Source organism: Tachypleus tridentatus, chromosome 9, assembly GCF_004210375.1.
Source record: "Tachypleus tridentatus isolate NWPU-2018 chromosome 9, ASM421037v1, whole genome shotgun sequence".
NCBI lineage: Eukaryota > Metazoa > Arthropoda > Merostomata > Xiphosura > Limulidae > Tachypleus > Tachypleus tridentatus.
The window spans coordinates 5974460-5981466 of NC_134833.1; the positions used below are offsets into that span (position 1 = coordinate 5974460).

Sequence of the window (7007 nt, forward strand, 5' to 3'; positions counted from 1 at the left end):
AAAAGTTCATCTCCGTGAATAGATTCAATCTGCTAGTAAGTATGATTTGGTATCTTTCTATACTACTACAAAATTACTGATACTTATTGTTATATACTGTGAGCTTTGAGTCTGTTTACCGTGTATTTTGAACTACATAAAATCAGCCAATATCTGATGTAAAAACTTATAAGTTTCATCTGACTAAAACATTTAACATGTAGAAAATAGCCAAGTTACAGTAAAGAGGCCAGCCATATAAAAAATGTTATATACACACGAAAGGAGTTAGTAACATAAACAGGCAAATTTATCAGGAAATAATTAATAAATACTTGGATAATTTGTATATTTACGAGAACAACCAGTGACATGAATATAAAAATGGTTTCTCATTTTATCTTGTCTTGCATAACTTAACTTTTACCTTACATTTTCACACGATTCACCCTTTTAAATAACTTGAATCTCGTTTCGTCTCACATTTTTATATTGCTGCTCCGTTTCTTCTAATTTTGCTGTTTTACTACGTGCAATATGTTGTAATTGGCTTTCATCATTTCTATTATTTTATAATTAAATAAAATTTCATTCAAAGCCAGAATAGAACCTCAGTCTTCAAGGAGAGTTATCAGTACAGATGCAATGTTCAGACCATTACATCATTTCACAGTGCACTCCCAGGTTTTTAAATAATGTTTTAATCCAGTAGCTGTAAAGAGCAATTCACCATGTCAGTCATCAAAACAATTCATAAAACTTGCTAAAGTTGTCACACCCTAATTCAGGTTAATGTATATCTGTGGAATCTTGTGTCCTATTGGTCATCCTTTGTTTACATGTTTTACTTCTTCAAATAATTTAACCACTTTTTATTGCTTAATTAAGTTAATCTAATAAAGATTTGAGGCTGTTGTCTATAATGTGATGTTTAGAAATACAAGAACACTGGTGTTCCATTATTTGGAACAGATTTAGACCAAGGTTTGGCTCTGTATTTACTATTATATCAGTGTTAAGTCATCTTTCTAGCTATGTTGGACTTTTTACCACATCTCTAGGTATCAGCGGTTATTTAATATAGTAAAAAGTAACATTTTTAAATATTACTCTACCAAAACTTCGGTAGGTGAACAGTATTTCAATTTATGATAGGCTACTTACAATAACATTAGTCAAAAATAAAAATGTTCACTTTTGTCTCCTCGCATTAAATTTGAACTACTTAAATGGTTGGAGCTAGATCAAATATTCATTGCCAGCGAAAAGAAACGTTACATTATTGCCATGAAGTCTAAAGTTCATTAACATGATTTAAATAATGTATTTGCTTATTAAACTGTTAAATTTTTTAAGACTATTGAGATTTATCCTGTTAGCTATACTCCTGTAATTAGCTTTTACAGTAAGCCTTTACTAAGAAAAAGCCTTTATTATAAACATTAACATTAATATTTGAACTTACTCTAAATAAATTTATTATTCGACGTAAGTTAGAAACCCGATGACAACGTTAGGTCTAGGTAAGCATAAATTTCCAAGTACTTATATTAGGCTTAACAACGGAACAGTTACTTCGCTTAGTGGCATAATTTAAAAACAATATATCTATACATACATACACTGTATACAATTAATTTTACAGTTTCATAATAATAAAGACTCTCTATGATTGAGATTTACGATACAAGTAGTATTATATATATATATTACAGACGTAAGACGTAACTATACATGCCTAAAAATTATAAGTGAAATCTCATGTTAGCATTAGTCTAATCGTAAAGTTCAAAGTAAAAAAATACCAATTTGATAATCAAAAGGTATAAAAACATGTAAGGTTTATATATGCCAAAGTAACTTAATTTATTTATATTCCGATTAAAAGGTTAGCACCAGGAATACCTACAAAAGTTGTAATATTTTCAAACGAGAACCAAAATTCGAGCGCTTTCTAATAGCTGTTGTCTATCCTTCCCTCGAAAGCTAATGATTGTAACGAAGCAAATAGACACGGTTGTCGATGTTACGAAAACCAAATGTTCAATATGAGTTGACATCTAGAAATAGGCAATCATAACCAAGAGTTGTTTGTGTCAGATTTAGTTTGTGCTAATGAGGCGTGTGGAGTACATTAAAGACTTAAGTGGGATAATAGTTGTAAGATTTGTTAACTATTTTCTATAAACATGAACTAAAAATATAAAGTAACGGCAAAAGATGGCGGGAGACATAGAAAATATTAGTGTTTTTGGGATCGGAAGTTCTTTATTTGCTTTGAATGTTGATTTGTGGTTATCAAAACGTGCACTTCTTTTGGTTTCCCTGTATCAACGATGCTTACCGACAACTTAATGGCACAAACCACTATAAAAAGGCAGATTTGGACCTCACACTGCAATGTGATAAAATTATCGAAAATATGATATGCAATTTACAGAAAAGCCAACACACTAGTCGTGAAACGTTTCAGTTACTTTCACCCAAACACCCAGTTCCAGTTCACTTTTACACGTTAACAAAAACACACAAACCTAATAATCCTGGCCGTCCCATTATTTCTAACTGTGGTAAGTCTACTAACACCTTGTCTGCTTACGTTGATCACCACATCAAAGACACCTCCTCTCCCTACGTTTTACTTCGTATATTAAAGACACAACACATTTTGTGAACATGATCTCTGAATTATACAGCAACGGAAAACGTACAACAAACGCTATTCTCTGCATTATGGATGTTTCTTCTCTCTCCACAGTACATCAAACAGGTACGAGTCAAATGTACAAGAGCGCTTAGCATCCTCTGTGTCCTCTCTTCCACCATTTGGGGAGCAAATCTATGTTCTATGCTAAAGATGTATCGTGCTCTTATTCAATAGAAACTAGAATATGGGTATCTGGTTTTGGCTCTGCCACAACCTTAACCTTGAAGATGCTGGACCCCGTTCATCATTAAGGACTTCCGCTCTGCACCGGGACTTTTAGTACTTCCCCAGTCCAGAGTTTGTACGCAGAGTCTCATGAACTTCCGCCGTTTGCAACTGTTTTAATGTATGCTTCGAAACTTCGATCCTTACCACAGCATCCCACCTGGGGTTGTGTTTCATTCTTCGATGCGCCATCCTTTTTCAGAACAGACGATCTGCCCATCTCACCATGACTTATTACAGTCTCCAAATGTGACTTATCTTTAAGTCAGATAATAATAATAAGTTATTATTATCGTATAATAAGATATATTATAATATATCTTTAATAAGAGCACGATACATCTTTAGCATAGAACATAGATTTGCTCCCCAAATGGTGGAAGAGAGGACACGGAGGATGCTAAGCGCTCTTGTACATTTGACTCGTACCTGTATCTAAGTCATCTGACAAAAGCAGACAGCTGGATTGGAAATACTGTCTGTTATTTGCTGAACATCTTTTGAATCATCCTTCCACTCCTATTTATACATATGGTTCAAAACCAGGTGACTGTGTGGGCTCTGTCATGGTTTGTTGTGGTTGCGTGCAGAATCCTCTCTACAACTTTTGTGTTCACTATTAAGCTGTATGCCATTTCTCTTGCCCTGTATCACATAGAAGCTAAGCAGTACTCCAACTGCACTATTTATACTGATTCACTTATTCCTCTACTGGCCTTGGAATCGCTTTACGTTAATTCTCTCCCTGTTTTCGCCGATATTCAAAACCGAATGGCCCATTTCTCTTTAACATCTACTTCTATCCATTTTTTCTGGATACCAGGCCACGTTGGTATTCGAGGGAACGAGCTTGCCAACACTGCAAATAAAAGTGTCTGCTCTGGCGCTATCACTGCTGTGCCTGTTCCATATATGGACTAAGGTCCCGTGTTCAAGGCTCGGCTCCGTGCCATTTGGCAGTGGACGTGTAGTGAACAACGTGAAAACAAGCTTTTCCAGACAAAACCCTCTATTGGACTTTGGTCGTCTTGTTTCCATAAGGATCCGAAAGAGGAAGTTGTTTTAACTAGATTATGCATTGGTCACAGTTTTTATTCATCGTTTTCCCTTATCTGGGACTGATGCACTAATGTGTGGTCTGTGTGACACTCAGGTCCCAATAACCAACCTTTTTACTGTCATGCCGTCGTTGAGAGTCGTAACGACCACACCATTTTAGACATGTTTGTTTTGTCCCAAGGTTTATCCCTAACGTTGGACAGTGTTATTTGCGATGGTGATACTGTCAACCTTACAAATGGCCTTTTAAATGCTATTTAAGTTTTTAATTTATAAATTAGAATTTCTTTTTTAACATGATTTCTTTTTACGAATTAAAATAAAATTAATTCGATACGAATTTAGAAAATGGCAGCGACGTCACATAACTCGAAACCAGGCCAACTTCAGGTGACTAGCATTGATATTTAAACTTTCCCGTTAGTCATCCTGGCGAGTTATGATAGTTAAAATAATGCTTGTTTGTTTGTTTTTGAATTTTCGTGCAAAGCTACACGAGGGCTATCTGCGCTAGCTGTCCATAATTTCGCAATGTAAGACTAGAAGGAAGGCAGCTAGTCATCATCATCCACCGCCAACTCTTGGGCTACTCTTTTACCAACGAATAGTGGGATTTTAGACCCCACGGCTGAAAGGGCGAGCATGTTTGGTGTGACCGGGATTTGAACTCGCAACCCTCAGATTATGAGTCGAACTTCTTAACCCACCTGGCTATGCCAAGCCTAAAATAATGCTACAGAAAATCTTTTAAAATTTGTATTAATTTACTTCCTCTGTTACTGCTGTAAATTTGATATAAAAATTGGATTTAACACTATTTATGTTTTTAATTCAAAAAATTAAACTTTGTTTCAGCTTGATTTCTTTATACGAATTTTAATAATTTTACTTTAATTTTTTTTTACCTGTTGTTCGCCGCAAATAGCTTAGTTGATTTGTACCATAAAACGCCAACCAACTAACCCTTTACTTATAGTTTTGATTTGTAGCACCTGGCGGCATAAATTCGTAGTTTTTCAGTGTATCAGCGTGAACAGATTTTTGTTTGTTTTGTGCGAAGTTAAGCTTGAATATTGGGAATCTGCAATTTGCCCACCAGGGGTATAATGCAATTTTTAGCGTTAGATACTTTAAGAGTTATCGTCGAGACGTTTTGTGTGTGTGTGAAGAAAAGTAAAAGTTAGGCCTAGTTTACTGACTGGTCTTCTTAAAGTCTTGTTTTTATTGTAAAAGTTTATTTATGAAATAATCACTCGTTACTTCAATGTTCAACACGCCCAATGTTTATTGGAAAAATACACCGTACACGTGAACACAAAAACTTAAGACACTAATACAATGAAGTATAAATTGCTGAAGACGTCTCGTAAACCGATCTATCCTGATTTATCCAGAACGTTTCTACAATCCAAAATACACTGGTAAAAAGAGTCTGAAAAGAAGAAACGAAACTGTTAAAATACAGAGATTTTTATTGGTGATGTAGGGTTAGTGTTTTTCTTGAAAGTAATGATGTTGTGCAGAAGTGTGTTTGTGTAAGACAAACTTTATTTCCTAAACATACCGCAATGTTTTGTTCAATTCTAAACGGATAGTTTCGAAATTTTTCTTAAAGAAGTTATTATTAAAAGACGGAAATTTCCTAGAATTATATTGGTGTTAAAGTTTACTCACACCCTAAATCTGGTAACATGATAACGCTTATGTTTCAAATAATCTACTTAGATATCGTCCATAAGTTCAATCATAGGTGAAGGTTTATGTTACAAGTATTCTACTTAGCGTCCGTTCATCTAATCTCAGGTGTTAGTGTATGTTACAAGTAATTTATGTTAGATAATGTTCACTTGAGACAATTTGTTTGTGAGTTTTGTTACTCGAGAACTGTTTGCACTTATCTTTAATTACGAGTTGATGGACTAGAGAGAAGGCAGTTGTTACTCAACCCCAGTTATTATGCTACTCCTTACCAACAAAAAGTGATATTACTCACAACATTATAACGCCTACACTCCTGTTTGACAGAAACTTACGTCCAAAATCCCGAAGAACTAGACAAGATGTCCGAAATCAAGGCCTTTCTATCGGTGGTACTTGTATATATCTTCGTATCTGTGGGTATAAGGGTTATAGCACACACAGTCTTTGTAGTATCTGGGCTTATAATATCGGCTTAAGTAACGAGGAATGTAACCATGATAATCTCGACTAGGATAGCTCCAGTAGTCGTGGTAATAGCTGGCACCGGCTAGTGTTAAACACAGAGCCACAACCATAACCTGATCAAAAAATATAAAAAATACACGTGAGTTGATACATAGTATTAAGTTTGTAAGACATGCTCTACCTGATGGTTGTGTACATTTTGTTTTAAAGATTTATAGAATACAGCTATAAGGAACTGAACCTAGCTGGTTGTGACAGTAGGCTGGTTGCAGAGATGAGTTTCCTATGTGTTTATAAGGAACTGAAGATAGCTGGTTGTAGATATACTTGACTCGTTTCATCTTTGACGAATGTATTTCAAACCCAGTTCAACTCCCGTTCGTCTGCTTTCTCCTTGAGGTTTGTTATATATATGTATATACATATACATAATTATGTGAGTAATAGAATTAACGCTATGAAATAACATTAAACTTTTAAAAAGTTAGAAAAAGCTAGAAAACGTATTCAACATACCGTCAAATTCATGCTCATTTTCTGCAGAGAATTATAAATATCAGGTAAAAACAGTTGAAGATTTTCTCACCTCGAAGACAGACCCGAGGTTTTATATACAAAGTGAAAGCAATACTGACCTTCATGGTGATTTTGTAACAAATTCCACTAATTAACACTCAATATTCGCTTCCTGCTATCTATAGACTGAACCCTTGTATAGTTTGAAGGCGAGGTATGACTCAGTGACCCTCGCTGCTCAGTGGCCCGCTAGATGGAACTGTTGATGTCCAACCAGGCGGATCTAGTGCCAATGATTTCATTAAAGATGTCTTGTCATCTAGAGAGGAAGACAAAGCATTAGAAATGTCTGAAA

At 35.1% G+C, this 7007-nt stretch overlaps 1 long non-coding RNA gene across 1 annotated transcript; it reads right to left on the bottom strand.

The window, feature by feature from the left end:
• Window positions 1-5237: 5237 nt before the first annotated feature.
• Window positions 5238-6765, bottom strand: LOC143227019 (uncharacterized). The gene is made up of 3 exons (XR_013014829.1): window positions 6653-6765; window positions 6004-6249; window positions 5238-5402 (listed from the first exon to the last, which is right to left on the bottom strand). It is a non-coding gene; the product is annotated as an uncharacterized LOC143227019 (long non-coding RNA).
• Window positions 6766-7007: the final 242 nt, after the last annotated feature.